The 20,922-nt window shown below is 41.7% G+C and overlaps 1 long non-coding RNA gene across 1 annotated transcript in view; it reads left to right on the forward strand.

The window, feature by feature from the left end:
- LOC137215117 (uncharacterized) overlaps positions 1-20,922 on the forward strand; it is a 1,036,631-nt gene that overhangs the window by 919,985 nt on the left and 95,724 nt on the right. Inside the window, exon 8 of the long non-coding RNA XR_010939165.1 lies at positions 16,854-16,943. This is a non-coding gene — a long non-coding RNA (uncharacterized lncRNA). The remainder of the gene's footprint in view (positions 1-16,853; positions 16,944-20,922) is intronic.

The following is a 20,922-nucleotide window of genomic DNA, read 5'->3' on the forward strand; positions in this document are numbered from 1 at the left end:
CTTGGCAACCACAAGTCTGTTCTCTACGTCTGTGTGTCTGTTTCTGTTTTGCCGATACGTTCATTTGTGCCGTACTTCAGATTCCACATATAAGTGCTATTATATGGTATTTGTCTTTCTCTTTCTGACTTACTTCACTTAGTATGGTAATCTCTAGTTACAACCATGTTGCTGCAAATGGCACACTTTTGTTCTTTTTTATGGCTGAGTAGTATTCCATTGTTTATATATAGCGCATACTCTTTATCCATTCATCTGTCAGTGGACATTTAGGTTGCTTCCATGTTTGGGCTATTGTGAATAGTGCTGCTATGAACATAGGGGTGCGTGTATCTTTTTGAATTATAGTTTTGTCTGGGTATATTCCCAGGAGTGGGATTGCTGGATCATATGGCAAATCTAGTTTTAGTTTTCTGAGGAACCTCCACACTGTTCTCCATAGTGGCTGCACCAACTTACATTCCCACCAACAGTGTAGGAGGGTTCCCTTTTCTCCACCCCTCTCCAGCATTTGTTATTTGTAGACTTTTTAATTTTCATATCCAACGGGGGTTTTTAGATAGTATGTTTATAAGCCATTTATAGTCTTCATATTTTAATAAATGTATTTCAAGTGGTCCACAACCGTTATATCTACTGTTCTCTGCACTACCTCCTTGTAGTATGTGAACCTCAAAACTATGACCACATGAGTGTCAGGACACCCTTATTAGTGTAGCCTCATCAGGGGCTGATGGACTACATAGAACAGGAATATTATGCGCTGTCTAGTGGGATTGTTTCAAAAAGGTAACAAATATTGATTGAATGTTTTTGTAATATATTGATAATATTGATATTTCTAGCAGACATGCTTCTTTTTACTTTTCCTAAACTAACTATTGGAAATGACATTAAGCTCAGTGAGGGCAGAGGTTATATTTTACTTGTTTTGTGTCCTTCCTGAGACTCCAGCACAGTGTTTAGGACAAATTAGATGCTCAATAACTGTTGGTGGAAGAAATTAAATCAGAAGCTGAAGGACTTTCTTTCTCTTCCTTCCTTCCACTGGCAACACGTTTGCACTGGAAGATAAAGTGTGATATTCATTGATTTAACAAACGTATATTGTGTATCTTTTAATACATAGTTATTCTTTAGAGTAATGGCTCTCAGACTTCTTCACTTCACAGGCTAGTAATGTCTCACCCACATAATGGGAGAGACAAATATAGGCTACCCAATATTTTATTTTTCCATGTAAAGTCATTTAAAAACATCTACTACAATCTACTATCATTACTGTGCCATTAATAAAAAGGCATTTAACAATCAATCAATCAATCAATCAGTCAATCAATGGAAGCTATAATCTGAGAATAAAAGACGGTTCTTTAAATAAGTACAGTTAGTGCTCCTTTTTTCTTATTTTTGGCTTCAATTGATGAAAACTCCATCAGGGGTGAATATTATTCCAGGAGCTGTGTGACCTCAGCCTTCCTGAGGTTCAAGTTGCTTGTCTGTAAAACAGGGCAGTAATAGTGCCTGGATCTGGGGTCATTATGAGGATTAAATGAGGTACTGTATGTAAATCACCTAGCAGTTCTGGGCACAAAGCATTCAGTAAATGTTCGCTATTAGTATAGTTGTGGATGATGATGTTATTGTCTTGGAATTGCCCCTACAGAGGCTGAGAGGAAGCATACGACTTCCTTTCTTCCCTTTAAGAACTCAGCATGTAACTGGGAAGAGAAGCAGGTGATGAGAAAATGCCCCCAAGAGTGATATGAATGATGAGAGGCATAAGGTGTTGCCAGAGGCCGGAGGCAGTGCAGCGGAGTCAGGGGAGACTGGGCTGGGCGGACCAGAACGTAACCAAGTCTGAGTGAGCCAGGATGGAATGCTACCCTTTTTCAGGTGCTTACTGTGTACCAGGCCCATGTCAGATGCTTTACAGTCATCTCATGTCATCCCCATTCAAAAGTTTAGTGAGGAGGTTCCCTGGTGGCGCAGTGGTTGAGAATCTGCCTGCCAATGCAGGGGACATGGGTTCAAGCCCTGGTCTGGGAAGATCCCACATGCCACGGAGCAACTAGGCCCGTGAGCCACAATTACTGAGCCTGCGCGTCTGGAGCCTGTGCTCCGCAACAAGAGAGGCCGCCATAGTGAGAGGCCTGCGCACCGCGATGAAGAGTGGCCCCCACTTGCTGCAACTAGAGAAGCCCTCGCACAGAAACGAAGACCCAACACAGCCAAAAATAAATAAACAAATAAATAAAATTTTTTTAAAAAGTTTTGTGAAAGAAGATATACTGATGGCCAAGATGCACTTGAGAAGATGCTCAACATCACTAATCATCTGGGAAACGCAAATCAAAACCACAGTGAGATACCACCTGTACCTGTCAGAATGGCCATCATCAAAAAGACAAGAAATAACAAGTGTTGGTGAGGGTGTGGGGAAGTGGATCCTAGTACACAGTTGGTGGGAATGGAAATTGGGACAGCCACTCTGGAAAACAGTATGGCGGTTCCTCAAAAAATTAAAAATAGACCTGCCATATGACCCAGCAATTCCACCCTTGGGTATACATACAAAGAAAGCAAAAACACTAATTCAGAAAGATATGTGCACCCCAATGTTCATAGCAGCATTACTTATAATAGCCAAGTTACGGAAGCAACCTAAGTGCTATCAACAGATGAATGGATAAAGAAGATGTGGTATATACGTATACAATGAAATATTACTCACCATGAGACAGAATGAAATTTTGACATTTGCAACAATGTGGATGGACCTGGAGGGTATTATGCTTAGTGAAATAAGTGAAATAAGTCAGACAGACACAAATATTATGTGTTCACGTATCTGTGGAATCTAAAAAATGGAACAAATGAATGACTATAACAAAACAGAAACAGACTCACAGATACAGAAAACAAACTAGTGGTTACCAGTGGGGAGAGGATTGGGGAGGGGCAAGATAGGGGAAGGAGATTAAGAGGTACAAACTACTAGGTATAAAATAAATAAGGTATAAGGATGTAATATGTACCACAGGGAATATAGCCAATATGTTATAACTTTATATGGCATATAATCTATAAAAATATTGAATTGCTATGTTGTACACCTGAAAACTAATATAATACTAATTATAATATTATATCATATATATTATAATATAATATAAACTAATGTATAATACTATTATAATTATATAATACTAATTTAAGTATACTAAGTCAACTATACTTAAAAAAAAAAAAAAAAAACTTTGTGTCTGTTCCTGTTGTCATTCCTATTTTACAGTCACCAAGCTGGTCACTGGCAGAGGTGGGGTTCTGATCCAGTTCTCTTTCACTCAGAAGCCAGGCCACAATGTGGGTCCAGACATCTGCCATTTGCCCTTGACTGTGCCTTGCTGCGCTATAGAGCAGTACGGGCTTTAGCCAGTAGGACAGGAAAAGCCACCAAGAAGTGAACAGGGGCATGACCTACCTACCCAAGGAGGTGGCACAGGAAGATCACGTATGGAATACAGTGAAATAGGGAAGGACTCAAAGCAAGAAGACCGGTTTAGAGGGAAACCAAAAGCACCCATTTGGTTGAAGCGGTTCTGCTTAGAATGATGAGAGCACTCGTGTGCTCAGGATCTTTCCTCGTGGCTTATAGCCTAGACTTGGTCATTAATGGATGCAGTTGTAGCCACATAGCTCAACTCTGGGACACATTCCACTCAATGCCAAGCTCTTAAAAACATCCATGCCTGGGCCACACCCTAGAAAAATTTAATCGCAGCCTCTTGGATGAAGCCCAGTGGGACAGATCAGATTTCACGAGAACTTCTTGGGAAAAAAAGAACATAAAATCACCATCATCATCAACAACAAAATTCCATGCTGAGTATTTCTTTAAAATGAGGACAGAAATCTTACAAATTACTGAGATACAGGTCCCTTGCTTCTGAGATTTCTGCCAGTGTCCTGACTGCAGCCTGTCTTCTTCCCTCCCCATCTAGCACACTCTGTAACTCCCAGCACCTGCCAGCACTCATGGGGTAGCAGGCACTCGTAAAGGCCTGGGCTTTAGCCTCACTATCTTCAAGGACAGTCTGTGCCTGGTCCTAGGCATCTTTTTATAAACTCTCCACCTGATTCTAATGAGCAGCCTGATAGAGGAACACTGATCTCCATCCAGCATTAACACACTCCACAGGACATAAGAAACTCTTAGTAAGTGACCGATCAGCCCTGTGTGATTTTAACATCTCCCACCACATATGTGCACACCCTAGTCATGTCCGCTTGGAACATGAGCCACCATCCTGCCTGCGTCAATCATCAAATATTTATTGAAGGACCTGCGTGTGCTTGGCCCTGAGCTGGGTGCTGTGGGGAATGGAAAGGCTCAATTTCTGCCCCGAAATGAGCTCAGCATGTTGGAAACTTTAACGAAGAGCATTGCTGTGTTTTGCCTTTCCTGGGTTGTACATTTTTTAGGTCCTTGGGAGGAATTTGACAAATCTCTGCTAAAATGAGGTGCATGAGGGCTTGCCTCAACAAGAATTTGGGCAGAGTGGATTCAAAGTGATTTTTTAAATGAATTACGACATGAATCTCAGCATCATTACAAAGATGTAATTTAAAAATCACAGTGAGATCTTGTAGATACCTATAGAAATGGCCAATCCCTGGTGCTGACGGAGAAGTGGGGCGACTACATCTTGCATCCACCACTGACGGCAGTGCAAAATGGTATGCAAACTCCGTTCATGAAAATATTTGAGCAGTTTCTTATAAAATTAAATATATGACCAAGGACCAAGCAATTCCACCCCTAGACATCTAGCCGTGAGAAGTAAAAATATATACCCACGCAAAGATTTGCACCTGAATGTTCATAGCAGCATTGTTCACAGTAAGCAAAAAGTGGAAACAACCAAAACATGCTAATGCTGGAGCATCAACTGTGGTGCACCTGTCGAATACCACTTACCAATCAAAGGGAACCAACTACTAATACACAGGATGACACAGATGAATCTCAAAAGCATGATGCTGAGTGAAAGAAGCCACTAACAAAAAACTCCTTTCTGAATTATCCAATTTATATTACCTTCTGGAAAAAAAAAAAACAACAGAATAATAGGGACCAAAAAACATCAGTGGTTGTCTGGTCTGGAGCCCAGAAAGGGGAAGTGACAAGAAAAGAGCAAGAAAGGATTTTTAGGGGTGGTGGAACTGTTCTGTATCCTGATCATGATTATGGTTTATGTGACTGTTCACATTTGTCAAAACTCATAGAACTGTATAGGTTAAAAGGGTGAATTCTCCTGAATGTAAATTATACATTAAGAAGACTAACTTGTAAGATGGTACGTAGGTAGGTAGGTAGATCGATAGATACATTTTTTTTTTTAAGTAACCAAATTAGGATAAAAGGGTACATTCTTAGAATAAGGACAGGTGCCAGGTTATATGAGACTAAAAGAAAGCAATAACTAAAGAGCTTTTCACCCCAAAAGTGCAGTCAGTCCAGGCCTTTGTCCCCCTGTATCACATCCATGGTGGTTTCTGAACAGTTTCCAGCACTGGGCACAGCTCCAAGCTGGGCTTCAGCACGTCCGTGGAGTGTTTCTGGACCCTGTTGTGGCTGCCACCCCATAGGTAGCTGCCTGGGTTCCCTGCTGCCCTCCGTCCTCCTCTGTAGGAAGCGTGCCTTCAAGGCTGACAACCAAGTCACACTCCAGACGTACCCCTGGGTCCCCACGGTTATCCCTAACCAGGGGAAGAATGCAGTGTTTCAAGTTGGCACCAACCCCTCGTTTTAGAACAGAAGCCTAATGAAAGGGCAGGTGTGCCCTGAGCCCTCTGTGATTAGCTGTAATTCTTGGCAGTGTGACATACTTATTCTTCTGAATTAGCACAGGGTAAAAGGCATTTACCATGGTACTAATTGCTGTTGGATGAGAACAAGCAGCCCCAGTATGTGGGCATGAGGCAAGACAAAAGAGATGCCAAAGCTATTCAGAGCCATACCCCACATCAGGCATTGTGCCGGTAGCTGAGAACACGTTTGTCTAAATGTCAGTCTCCTGTGGGTAGGGTGTGGGGAAGTGAGCCTGGAATCCCGCACAATTCTGGTTGGGTAAGTGGGCACACCCTTCTTCCTCCCCTGCAATACAGTCAGCACTTGCATTCAGTGCTGTTCTTTATACTTACATAGAGATAGATGGGGAAATAATTCCAAAGCATCTCCCCCCACAAACTCTGCAGTATATGAAGTGTCCTCAGTAAGGGAATGATTGCTCCAAGCAAAGCCAATTGCGGGCCAGGTTTAACTCATACGCTAGACTTCTTCAAAAATGCAAGTCCAGGAAAAATGACAGATTTCAGTGTCATTTATTGTGGGAAAAAAATATGAGCACATCTTACTTCTTCATGCTCCTCTTGTCTTCCCAGCAGTCACCATAGACATATGGAAATGGACTTACCTAATAAACCAAGTCTTCTGAAATCTTCCAAGTATAGTAATGGAGGTCAATTAAAGAGATAATATCACCGTCCAATTTTATCAACAGATACACCCAGAGGTGGTGATGAGGGGACTTCATGAATTGAAAAAATGAATACACTTCCTGTGGTTCTTAATTACTTTTCCTATAGTTAAAAATAAAGCTCTGGAAAAAATAAAATGAGGAAAAAGTTCACTTAATGAACATTTGCTTATCACCTTAAAGATGAATGGAAACAGCAATACTAGTTCTTTCAGCATCTACTGGGGTGGACGAGGTCTGATCTTAAGAGTCTAGCCCAGCACTCCCTCAAGGGGCCCCAGGCTGGACCAAGCCTGTTGACAGAGATCTTTGGCAGGCAGAAGGGATGCCAAGTGCAAAGGTGTCAGGGCAGGTGGTCAGGGCTCAGGAGGGAAAAGCCATCCTGTAACCGTGAAGCCGCCATCTGACGTCATCTAGGCTTATCTGCGTTGTATGAGAATGACCCATGTTTTAGTGAATGTCCCATTTTCAAGGCTGGGATGCTAGGTAAATATAGATCTCTGAGCCTGGTGTCATCACTAAGGACTACTCTATATGACCAAATTCCACTTCTCCCAAACCTAGTCAGAATTATCCTCCCCACTGAAACCTAGCTGCTGCATAGCTGTTTGGGTAGGTGTGGTCGTATGGAAGCCATGTGTTTCCTGATTAGGAAGACGACCCCCCAAGACCCTGTGCCCCTGGACCCAAGATGACATTCTCCAACTAGAAGCAGAGGAGCATAGTGTCACAAAGGGCATGAATAGTTCCTGGAGTCTGTCTTTGCATCTGTAAAATGGGGACACATTGATGCATAGTTCTTCATCCTGAAAGCCTTGTGAAAATTCTAGGTAAGAACAGCTCTCGTGATGCTTGGCACCTCATAGTTGTTCATATGTTTCTTGAATTTCAAAGGGAAAAGTGTAGATATTATCTTGTATATAAGTTTGCTTCAGAAAAGGAAATGTATAGTCATTTGTTAAAATGTACATTAGATACATCCTCCCACCAAAACAAACAAAAAAAGATTGCAGAATTTGTGATGATAAGGTTATAAAAACCCTGGTATTCAGAAAAGAACCCAGTCTGAACTGCCTACTGGGTGCAGCCTGGAAACAGTCCAAAAGTTCAATGCTGTTGAGTACTGTCTTTGCCTATAGGACCTAAAGGTTACATTTGCATTTGTAATCACTGCCCTGTCACATTTTGATAAATTGGAGAGCAGCTAGATCTTTCTCTCGAAAAACTTCATTCCCTTTGCTGTAAAGAGTAAGCGGGTTGCTTTCAAAATTGACTACTTGATTGCCATGTTTTCTCCCGTCTCTATTAGCAATTGAGAAAGTGGTCAGATTTGGGAAATTCCTGCTGAAAAACTGAAGCAGCTCATCTGACACCCACACCCAGAAGCTGTTTACATTTGCATCACTGTCCTTAGGAACTCTTGATTTTCCCTTCAGCAATTTGTGCTTTGGCCAGCAAACATCAACTTCTAACTTCCACTAGGACTAGAACCTGAACTAACTTATGTTGCCAGTCAAAATGCTACAAATCACTTGCAAGCATTTTTATACAAATGCCCAGAAACTTCCAATAAAGTGGCTGATCTCCATTTGGGACAGAAAACTGACCAGGGAAATTCCAGAAGGGCTGATGAGGTAATGGACCAGAGTTTCCAGGGTGATGACACAGAGATTTCCTCATCTCTCTTCTAAAGCACCTCTTAAAAGTACCAAATACCCCACAGGCTGATGGGAGTGGTCAAAACCACTTTCCTCCAACCTACATGATCAAAGCATCTCAGTCTATTCTGAGTCCTATGAAGAAATTTGCCATTCACAGAAGACAATTGTGTGTCTCAAAGTTGATGGAATTCTGAAAGCTGTGTGAAGCACCAAGCTAGGAGCGAGGGAAGCAGAGCCCTGGTGAGAAGGAAACAGAAGCCCCACTGACCCCAGCTCACTTTCTGCCCTCGGCGTCTCCTCCTGATACCCACCAGGGTTCTTGGCCTTCCCCAATCAATAGAAATTGACTAGAGGCCAAACAAGAAATTCAGACAAGGCTTTACTGGGGCCCCTGCTGCAGCAGGGGGCAACGAGAACAAGAAACATGTTCCTTTGCTCGCTAGCTCCCTGAGAGGGGGTAAACTTGTTCCTTATATGGGGTGAGAGTAGGGGTGGGTCCAGGGGTCACATCAGAGGGGTGGCTTAGGTGTTTTGCCCACCTATCTGGTGGTGTTGAGTGCGGGGGGCATGCTCAGTACCCTGCTTTTGCTCCCAACACCCTGTCTTTGTTCCCAGCTCTTCAGAAGTGGCAGTTGAAGTTTTTTGGTCTTTTGTGTCTTTTTGTCCATAATTTGCCCCAACTGTGCATGCATGCAGTTTTGTTTTGTTTTTTAAATTTTTTCACATAGTTATTTTTAATCCCATATAGTTTCTTCATATTTTGTTGCTCAAGGAGAGGTCTGTCCAGATGCAAGTATTGCAGCACTGCAGCAAAGGATCCCAGGTCCCAGGACTGTCTCACTCCCCTCTTGATTTCCGGGTCCCCGACTGATTCTACCCTTGTCTCCAAAGACAGGTTCTCCCTTTGCCCATATGCACTTGGTCTCCTAGTAATAAAGAGATGCCAGAACATCCAAAGATTCTGATCTGGAGAACCATGAGACTTTAATCAGGAGCCTGGTATCACTAGGCTCATCTTCACGTGGGCAATTAGGAGGAAAATTGTAAAAGAGAAAATTGAGAAGATACCTAAACTTGGTGGGAAGGGGAATGGGTGAAAGATGCAGCCGTGAAATTTAGCAGAAACCCAGAAACCCTTAATTTATTTCTGGAAACAGCACCTTGAGGGAGCGGAGGTGGGGGGCATGTGGAACTATTAATAAAAGCCAAGTAAAAGGGAAATGAAGGAGAAAAGGAGGATGGTGAGTGAAAACTTGGAATCATGTGACTCAAGAAAATTACTCCCTAGTTCTCATTTTTACAGGATGTTCTTCTGCTGTTGCCCAGCACCCCCCAGCCAGTGCCAGCCAAGGCCCCTCCCTTTCAATCCTATAGGAATAATCTGACAACAGTGTATCTGTATGGCCCATAACCGGGGTCTGGAGTCTGTAAAGGAAGAGGTGGAACAGAAGGGCTCTGCAGCTAGCAGCTCCCTGCGTCCTGGACTGCTCGCTCATGCTGTTACTACAGAACTATGGTCCGTGGCTCTGAAGGACACGGATTTTCCTTCCCTTGCTAGGGTTGCAGGCAGAGTCAGGGGGTGTCCCTGGGAGCAGAGGGACATGGACCAGGCAACAAATAGGCAGGGGGAGAGAGTCAGTCTAGGTGAAGAGTTGTCACCCCAGACATCCTAGAAATGAATTCCAAATGTGGTCTCATTGAAGAGAGGCTGTTGCTGGGTTCGTTATCAGTTATTTTTTGCTGTATAATAAGCCACTCCACTACCTAGTGGCTTAACACATCAAGCATTTATTAGTTAGCTCATGGCTCCATGGGATGACTGGGATGGCCAGACAGCTAGGGCAGCTCTTCTGGTCTGGACCAAGTCTGTTGATTTCTGTGGTCTGCTGGTGGCTTGACTGGAGCTTGTGTTGGAGCTCTGTGATCTGGGGGTAGGGAGGATGGGGGAAAGGAGATCTCACTCATGTGTCTAGCAGTTGGCCAGTTTGTTGGTCAAGAAGGACCTTTACTGGGACTTCTCGCCTCCACTCCACGCGGTCTCTCATCCTCCCACAGATTAGCTCAAGCCTTTTCCCATGGCAGCAGCATCCAAAAGAGTGAGAGCAGAAGCTGCGGGATTCCTTGAGGCCAAGACTCATATCTCACGCAGCCTCCTTTCCGCTACATTCAAGGAGTGCGGAAATCAACTTGTCCTCTTGATGGGAGGAGCTACAAGGAATCTGTGGCCACTAACAATATACCACAGCTAGCAATCCCACCACCAGTGTTCTAGGTTTGAATCTGCTCTGGTTGACTGTGCCCGCTTGGGTAGCCACTTAATCTCCTCAAGCCCTACTTTTATCTGTTTCATCATCTGGAAAATAAGAGACAGGGATTAGACTATCTCTGAGCACCCTTCAAGGTCTACAATTTGATGATAGTAAGAATTATAGTTTGATAACAAGTGTTGGCAAGGATGTAGATAAATTGGACCTCTTGTTCACTGTTGGTGGGAATGCAAAATGGTGCGACCCATTTGGAAAACCATGTAGAGCTTCCTAAAAAATTAAAAATAGTACTTACCATGTGATCCAGCAATCCCACTTCTGGGTATTTATCCAAAGGAATTGAAATCAGGATCTCAAAAAGATGTTAGCGTTCCCATCTTGTTTGCAGCACTATTCACCAATAGTCAAGAAATGAAAAAATAACTCATATGTCTATTGTTGGGTGAATGGATGAAGTGGTATGTATGTACATCCAATGGAATTCTTATTCAGCTGTAAAAAATAAGGAAATCCTGCAGTATGTGACAATGTGGGTGAACCTGGAGGACATGTAAGTGAACTAAGCCAGTCACAGAAGGACAATACTGGCTGATTCCACTCATCTGAGGTATCTGAAATAGGAAAACTCATAGAGGCAGAGAGCAGAACAGTGGTTGTCAGGGGCTGGTGAGAGGGACAAATCAATGAGCATAAAATTTCAGTTGTACAGGATGAGTAAGTTGTAGAGACCTGCTGGACAACATTGTGTCTGTAAGTTAACAATATTGTACATTTAAAATCTGTTAAGAGAGTACATCTCACAAATGTTCTTACCATTTAATAATAAAATAAATGAAAATGAACTAAAAACAAATTATAGCTTATATTTATTGAGTGATTACCATGTGTCAGCATGGTTCTAAGTGTTTTACATAGAATTACCTTGCAACGATCCTAGAAGTCCCATTTTACAGGAGAGGAAACTGGGACAGAAAGAAGTTAAATAACTTGCCCCAAATCACAGGCAGAGCCAGAGTATGAACATGAGTTCCCTGACTCCAAAACCCATGGTCATATCTGCTAGCCTCTGTTGCCTGCCTGGAGTATCACAGTTCTTCCACGAAGTATTGAATGACAACAATGCATTAAAGATGATCTGTCTACATTAGGACTGCTCCTTAAGTGTATTCCTGTGCTTTTAAAAGTGGTTAAACATAGTTCTTCCCCCATCTTTCTTCTTTCATAATTTTATCCATCTATCCATCCATCCATTCTTCACAAATATTTATTAAATTCACATAAGTGTAAAAAGGTGTCATTATTAATAGTCACAGTAGCCTGGAATTTTTGTTTTCAGACTGTTTCACTCTCTATTCCTGCTTCAATTTCATTTCCTCTGGTTTATAGGCTATATATTATTATGCCCATATTACAGATGGAGAAGTTAAAGTATAAAAGGATCGTAAGGTTGTTTATACGTACTTATACCAGGGGCTGGTGATCAAATTGCAGTTATGCTTTTAACTATCCTATTGTTCCAGAAAATGGATTTTCTTCTCCAATATTTGAGTTACTAATGAATACTTTATGTAAAATGACACTGTATTTTATCTTTTATGGTATTTTATTTTTTAATACTTCATATAGTCCCAAATTTAAAAGGTACAAGGAAGTTTATGGTAAAAGCCTTTTTCCCCAAGTTGCCCAATTCCCCTCTCCATCAACAATCAAATGGTTTTTGTTTCTTGTATGGTTTTTCAGAGCTGTTTTATGCATTTATCAACAAGCACATATACATATACAGATATATATACATATATATACAAATATATAATATTTATCTTTGTCTGACTTACTTCACTTAGTATGATATTCTCTAGGTCCATCTGTGTTGCTGCAAATGGCAAATTTCATTCTTTTTTATGGCTAATATTCCATTGTGTGTATATGTGTATGTATATACACACACACACACACACACACACACACACACACACACACACATATATACCATGACTTCTTAAAGCAATCATCTGTTGATGAGCACTTGGGTTGTTTCTGTGTCCTGGCTATGGTAAATGAACAGTGGGATACATGTATGTTTTCAAATTAGAGTTTTCATCTTTTCTGCATATATGCCCAGGAGTGAAATTTCTGGATCATATGGTAGGTCTACTTTTAGTTTTGCAAGGAACCTTCATACTGTTTTACATAGGGAATCACCAATTTACATTCCCACCACCAGTGTAAGAGAGTTCCCTTTTTTCCACACTCACTCCAGCATGCATTATCTGTAGGCTTTTTGATGATGGCCATTCTGACCAGTGTGAAGTGATACCTCAGTGTGGTTTTGATCTGCATTTCTCTAATAATTAGCAATGTCGAATATCTTTTCATGTTCCTGTTGGCCATCTGTATGTCTTCTTTGGAGAAATGTCTATTTAGGTATTTGCCAATTTTTTGATTGGGTTGTTTATTTTTATGATATTGAGTTGTATGAGCTGTTTGTATGTTTTGGATATTAACCCCTATTGATCACATCGTTTGCAAATACTTTCTCCCGTTCCATAGGTTGTCTTTTTGTTTTGTTGATGGTTTCCGTTGCTGACCAGACACACAGTTTTATATTTTGATTTTTTTTAACTCAACAATGTATTTTGGAAATAATTCCTCAGTCTTTTATGGATACATGCCATCCCAGTATATGGGATGTAAATAATTTTAGTGGTCCCCTACTGATGGACCTTTAGGTTTTGTCTCATCTTTTTCTCAACTGTATAGTGCTACAATTAATAACTTTATATATAAATCTTTTAACAAATGTATGGGTATATCTGTTGCAGGGATCTCTGAAAGAGAAATCACTAGGTTGTAGCAGTAACTAAGGGACAGCAGTAACAAAGCGTACACCTAGCAACCAGATCTTGGTTTCTAAATACCATTCCCCACTTAAAGGAAGCAGGACTCCTTGGAAAACAGTCAGTTCCAGGACAGGAGCTTGGAAAGCAAGAGATGAACCTGAAACATTTTATTATTCCAGAAAGTAAGGAAGTGCTCAAAGAATAATGGAGACATGTCAAAAGGACCCAGAAGTCAGCTTAAAAGGGTATCTGAAACGATTTGGTCATCAAAATAAATAATAATATTAACCAATATGGCCTATTAAATCCATGAGTCCATTCTGATATAAATAGGATATTTCCATAGTCACAAAATAATGTCCTCAAAAGATACTTATTAATTACAAAGCAAAAAACAGTAACCTGGCAGATAACCCCATAACCAAATGATAAAAATAGCATCACCAGTAACAGAGCAAACTGACATCAAGTGTATACTTATATGATGTACTGAGAAGGACACAATATCACTTCTGTGGGAATTTTGCCAAAAATGCATACCTTGTATCTAATCATGAGGAAATATCAGATGAACCAAAAATGAGCACTGTACAAAATAACAGAGCAGTACTCTTCAAAAATACCCTGAAAAGATGAAAAAGACTGAAGAATTTCTCCATGTTAAAGGAGGCTAAAGAGATATGACAATTTTAAATTGGGGCCTAGAAAGGAAAAAAAAATTTTTTTCTTTTACTATGAAGGACATTCGTAGGACAGTGGATGAAATTTAAATAAGATATGTTGATTAGATAATAATATTATGTCAATGTTAATTTCCTGACTTTGACAGCTTTTCTATGGTTAAATAACAGAGTGTCTTTGTTTTTAGAAAATTTTCAGAAGTCATTGGAAAGGTAGTATGTGGGTACAAATATCTATAGATGCATATAGATCTAGATACAAGTATGTATATACACAGAAGGAAAGAGAGAGAGGAGGGACAGAGAGGAAGAGGGAGGCTGAGAATTGTCATGCAAATGTGATAAAGTGGGAACATTTTGACAATCTGGAATTCTTTTTACTAATTTCACAACTTTTCTGTAATTTTGAAATCATTTTTTAAGTTAAAAGAAAATATACGTGGATTTGAAATTTTGATAGATTCTGTCAAATTACCTGCCCTAGAAACTGTATAAATATCCTCTCCTACCACTAGCAATGTTGCACTTGATATTTACAAAATACATTCACACATTGCACCGGAAAAATTTATTACTACTCCAGGAAATAGGCAAAGGTGTTTTCTCCCGTTTACATAACTGAAGTGTAGACAGTAAGACTAGTGGTTAAGAACACAGGATTTTGAAACAATAATTATATTTTATTTCACCCCAGTCAGACTGGCAAACATGATAAAGTTTGAAAATACTGAGCATTGGCAGAGATGTAAAGAAATGAAAGCGCTCATAATCCCTTGGAGGGAGTATAATTTACTACAGTCATTTTGTACAACAATTTGGTAATATTTAACAAAATTGAAGACGTGCACGTTCTTCAAGCCAGCGATTACACTTACAGCTGTATGTCCTAGAGAAGGGCTCACACATGTGTGTGCACAGACACGCACATACACACAGCCGTGTTCCCAGTAGTGGGACTTGTCATAGCGAAAAATAGGAGACAAACTAAATGTCCACCAAAAGAAGAATGCTTGGATCCATTACCATCTGTTTATTACAATACAATAATTAAAAACAAAGAATTAGACCTATAATTTCAACATAGAAGAAGCTCAAAAACAAATGTTGACTAAAGAAAGCAAACTGCAGAAGAATGTGTACCCTTTCTGTGTATTTTTTAGAGTGTTATGTAATTGTTGGTGAACATACTCACGTACATATAAGAAAGTATAAAATCTTTCCGAGGGAGGATATGGCTTCAGTAGAACGGTTATTTGGGGGAAGAAAGTGAGAGGAACAGGAATTAAAAAGTCCAAAAGGGAGGGGCTTCCCTGGTGGCGCAGTGGTTGAGAGTCCGCCTGCCGATGCAGGCGACACGGGTTCGTGCCCCGGTCCAGGAAAATCCCACATGCCGCGGAGCGGCTGGGCCCGTGAGCCATGGCCGCTGAGCCTGCGCGTCTGGAGCCTGTGCTCCACAACGAGAGAGGCCACAACAGTGAGAGGCCCGCGTACCGCAAAAAAAAAAAAAAAAAAAGTCCAAAAGGGAGATTCATCTGTATTTGTAACATTTTATTGCCAAAAAATAAATATAAAGCAGAGATGAAAAAATATTAAAAATTGTAAAATTGGGTTGCATAGTACATAGGTATTTATTAGATTATTCTGTGTACTTTTCTGATTGGTTAGAATATATCAATAGGAAAGAAAGAATAGGAAATAATAAACATGTGCCTTGAAGTCAAATAATCCTGGGTTCAAATCTCCTCCAACACTTACCAGTTGTGTAGTATTAGGTGGTTTCCTTAACATCTCTGGACCTCAGTTTCACCATGTGTAAAATGGGAATGATATTGCTTGCTTTGAAAGGCTGGTGTCAAGACTGAATGTGATGATGTATATAAAGCCCCAGCATAATGCCCCTAATAGGTGCTCAAAAATAGTAGTTATTACTGTAATTCAGTGTGGTTCTCAACCAGGGACAGTCCCTGCCCCCTGGGAGACATTCGGCAATGTCTGGAGACACTGCCACAGATATGGGGTTGGGGAGATGCTAATGCCATCTAGTTGGTAGAGGCCATGTTTGCTGCTAAACATCCTCCAATGCACAGGATAGTTCCCCCTACTCCCACAACAAAGAATTATTCAGCTCCAAATCTCAATAATGTTGAGGCTGAGAAACCCTGCTGTAGCCCAGGGTCATCCAGAACTTGAACCAGGCCTCAAGTGGAGTTGAATGTTTTTGCCTCTAAAACATATACAGTTATTAGACCGTGATCTTTCTATTAAGTTATTAGAGTAACTGGTGATGGATATTTACTCTCCTTCTAGCCAATCAGCTTCACATTGGGTAAAACTTCATATGTCACTGAGTAGAACAAAGGCTGGGCATATAGAAGGTCTTCATAAATATGTTTTGAATGAATGAGTCAATCAGTCCTTTAATGAATGAGTGCAACCTCTTAAATCGTGAAGATCTAGTCACTATTCTTGACATGATTTCTCTATTTCCCATTCATTTGAAATGAGGACCTGCTCAGTTATTATTTTCTTATATAAAGAGAAGAACCAAAAAACAAATGAGTCAGAAGTTCTCAGAGCCTTGTAGCCCATCTCAGAGGGGTCCTCTAACAACTCTGGGCTATTCTTCCAATGGTCCTTGTCAGGACACCTCTGGAATTTGCTAAGATACACAACTTTTCAGCTTCAACTGATCATGGCCACACAAAGTAAAGTGAGGAATTGACCGAAAGATGATGAGAGTAATTATGACACTTAAATTTGACTTGATTCTAGCACAGCTTGTGGAAAGCACTTATTATTCTTCTGATGAAGCATCAGGACTACATACAATTTCTCGCAACTCTTTCCTTTCGTTTTATCCTAGGCACCGATTTGGGAACCCAGACACTGTGGTTGCTCAGAGGACGACTTTGAATCCCTGCTGTCATCTTCTTCATCGTCAGTTTTAGAGAGGGTAAGTACCGCTTCTTTCTGAACTCATTTTTTCTAATGTTTGCTTTGGCATCCCTGAAGCTCTCCACCAATTGGTTCAAAAGGTTTAAAAATTTCCGAAATAATCCAGACATGTTCTAGTTTCTCCTTATGTGCATATGTGTCCAACAGGACTCGAAGGAGAAGAAAGTGACCAAACCACACAGTATAGTGAATACAAAAGGCACTAAGACTAGACTTTGCTTCTAGTCTTAACTTTCCACTTATAACTGGCTGTGTGACCTTGAGAAAGTTACTTAATCCCTCAATTTCTTCATCTTCAAAATGAGAAATTTGGGCTGGATTATTCTGAAGGTATTTCCCTTTAATATTGTACTCATGTAGAGATTGAAAAGCACTGATTTAAAGCAGTTACTTCCAAAATATGACGGGCAATCCTTCTGCTTCTATCACTGGAGTGTTTACTAAAAATGTACCTTCCCAAGCCCCTTCCAGATCTACCAAGTGAGAATCTTGAGGCTGAAGAGCAGAAATCTGTCTTTTTAACAAACTCTTGAGGTGTATTGGATGCACAGTAATGTTCGACAGTCATTGCCCTAACTATTGAAAGCATCATTCTGGTCACATGTGCATTCAGTTCTGGGAGACGTGATGAGCTAGTTCTGAGCCAGGCAGAAACTGGCTGGAATCGTCTTGTATTTGCAGTAGCATTAACAAGGGCAGCATCTGATGGCTGTTTCACCCTTTGTTTCTTGACTCTGTACCTTCCCTCTGGCACAGTCCTCCACTCAGTGGTTCATTGGCCAGATCCAGGTGTCTTGTGTAGGCTTCTTGGCTCTCCTCACCTTGGCTGCAACTGAATGAGAGTAAAATCCTTTAGGAAATGATGGTAAAAGGATAGAATGTGCTCCTAGACTCTATTAAAACAAGATCTTGTCAGTCTGCTCGCTCCCAGAGATTTCATGGTCATCCCTTCCTCATTTGCGATAGGCTTCGCCGTTCATCTTGTTCCCAAGGGTGTCATCACTGTAAAATGACTGAGTGGATGTGAGTTGAGCCATGTCTGTATGTGGAACCAAGGTGGCAGACTCCTAGAGAGAAGGCACCGGTCCAGAGATCCCACATGAGATAGTACCAGACTGTGCTCAGAGATCTGGACCATGAATCAGAAAAGCATTCAGACTGTGCTATAGTTTGATTCTGTTGCCGATACAGGGTATGTGCCATTTCAGGCTTTCTGTGTTGTGTGCCTAAATCCTCAAGGAATCACAGGCACCCCTAAAGAGACTTATGTCTTAAAGGAAAACAAAATCCTGGCTTTGACATACAAACAGGGTCTCCCAATACTGCCTACAGAGACTCCCCACCAGGATCAGACTAATTTCTCAGTGGGGTGACCATTGCTCTTCTCTAGAGCTTCAGCAGATGCTATTTTCTGGCATCAAATAAAGGGAATTGGAGTTTAAGAACGCAGTGTCGCTGCTGTCTGCTGTGAGTCAGACGTAAAACTCTCCTCCCAAATCACAGGCAAGACGTTGTGTGTGATGTGTTAGGGAAAGTACTAACAAGCACCCCTTCCTGAGAGAACCACTGGCCCATAAAGAGTGTTCCAGACAACACCACTGCTGGCTGCGGATGGACGTGGGCTTTATTTGATTTGGGTTTGATTTATTTGTTTGCCTTGCTTCTAGAACAGCATAACTTGGGTTTAATGTCTCGAATACTGAATCCAATACTTCTAGGCTCACTGACTTGTTATTATTTAGCGTTTATGAAGTATATGTCAATGCACTTGCTGCTTTACAATGACTCGTAAAAAGGCATGATCCTGGCCATTGAGCATAAGGTTGCTACCGTTTGAATTACTGCCTGTGTGGAAATGATCACAGGACAAATCTGGATATCCTTTTGTCCCCTAAACAACTAGATATTCTTTTCCTTTTGTTAAAAAATTATTTATTTATGGCTGCGTTGGGTCTTCGTTGCCGTGTGCGGACTTTCTCTAGTTGCGGCGAGCAGGGGCTACTCTTCATTGCGGTGCGCGGGCTTCTCATTGTGGTGGCTTCTCTTGTTGCAGAGCACCGGCTCTAGGCATGCGGGCTCAGTAGTCGTGACATTCAGGCTCAGTAGTTGTGGCTTGCAGGCTCTAGAGCACAGGCTCAGCAGTTGTGGCACACAGGCTTAGTTGCTCCGCGGCATGTGGGATCTTCCTGGACCAGGGCTCGAACCCGTGTCCCCTGCATGGGCAGGCGGATTCTTAACCACTGCGCCGCCAGGGAAGTCCCCACAACTATATATTCTGGTTCCTCATTGCACCTGAGCCCAGGCAGAGGAGTGGTAGCTGCTGCTGCTGTGTTGATGTCAGTGTCCTCATAACTCGGTGTCCAGCTCCTGACGCTTAGGAAACGCTTAGCAAACATCCATGGATGGATAGATGGAGGAGTTGATGGATGGGTGGATGGATGGATGGATGGATGGAGGGCTTTCTCGTCAGTGAACATCTGTAATTTTCTGTTTGTCCCTCCACCCATGGCTTTATTTATGCATTTCACAAACGTTGTGGTTATAGAACTGGCTGACCTGGAAGAAAGGGAACTGTTTCTTCTTAAGTGGCTTTTGGCAATGAAGATGAGATCAATGTATCTGTGAGGTGAAGAGAAACATAATGAGAAACTGATTACTCCACTGGCTTTTTCCCCTGGGTCTATGAACATTGGCTCCTTTGTTCTAAACTCAACTTTCCCCTGATCCTTCTATCCCTTTGAGCTGTCCTCGTACAGCTCTCCTTTCCTCATTATCAAACCTCTTGAGAGATGTTTCTGTACCTGCTGCTTCCTCCCCTTTCTGACCAGACACACATCCTCTGACCCCTCTCCTTCCCCACCAGTCAGTTGAAGCTGCTTCCTCACAGGTCTGTATTGTTGAACCCAATGCCTTGCCTTGGGTCTCCCCTTCCACCTTGTCTGTCACCCCTCATTCTCCACTTTTTCTCTTCCCTTGGCTTCTAGGCCATGCTGCCCTCATGCCTCCTCCTGTCTTTCTGACCTCATCATTTCTGACTTCTCTTCTTATTATCTCTTAATGTTGCCCCAGATTCTCTCTTCATCACTCTTGCTGTGACTCCACCTTCTCTCCCTTCACATTCTTTGCCATTTTCATGATTAGCACTCCATGCTCTGCAGAGTCTCTCCATCGCCAGCTCTAATTCCCTCTCAAGCTTAAATTCCCAGACACGGTCCCTGTACATCTTGCCGGAGCTTCAAATTCTGTGCCTGCACTTCCCCCCTGTATTCTCTTCTCCTCTGGGCTTTGCTCTTTCTCTTAATGAGACTCCATTCTGTCTGTCATTCGGGTTGGAATCTTGCATCAACTTGGCCCTTCATATCCATTACTCTGTCTGTCCTTCCTCCACAGAGTCTCTCCCAGCCTCTCTGTGCCCACAGTCCCTGCTCAGCTCCAGCCCTCGCTGCCTGTCCATGTGGTCCTATCGACACCTCTAAATCAGCCTTTCCACCTTGAGTCTTTTCTCCTTCCAGGCCGTAATAGTCACAATGGCAATTTTATTTTCCTAAAAGCATAGCTCTCATTATGTCCCGTTTGTGCTGAAAAACCTTTGATGGCTCTACATTGAGTATTGGACTCCTTCCTGCCCAGGAGCTAAAAGTAATCTCCTCCCAACTAAACTGCCTTGTTTTGTTTGTTTTTTTCTCTACATATCTTTTTTTTTTAGTACTTATTACTAACTGATTACTAACCAACTAGTTCTGTAAGCTCATTTCCCTACCCCTCACTGACCTCCAAAGAAATAAAGATGTGTGTGTGTTTTACTCTTGTTTCTAACTTATTCCTGTGTGTTTTCACCTGGAGTAGCTAGTCTCCCAGAAAGGACGTAAAGTAGAACATTCTGTTGGGTTCTGCACTTAAATAGGGCTCATGGTGTGTGGCTAAGAGTGAGGCTCCGGGGGTCATTCTGCCTGGGTTCAGATCCTGTCATCTTGAAC

The sequence above is a fragment of the Pseudorca crassidens genome, chromosome 20, assembly GCF_039906515.1.
Source record: "Pseudorca crassidens isolate mPseCra1 chromosome 20, mPseCra1.hap1, whole genome shotgun sequence".
Taxonomy (NCBI): domain Eukaryota; kingdom Metazoa; phylum Chordata; class Mammalia; order Artiodactyla; family Delphinidae; genus Pseudorca; species Pseudorca crassidens.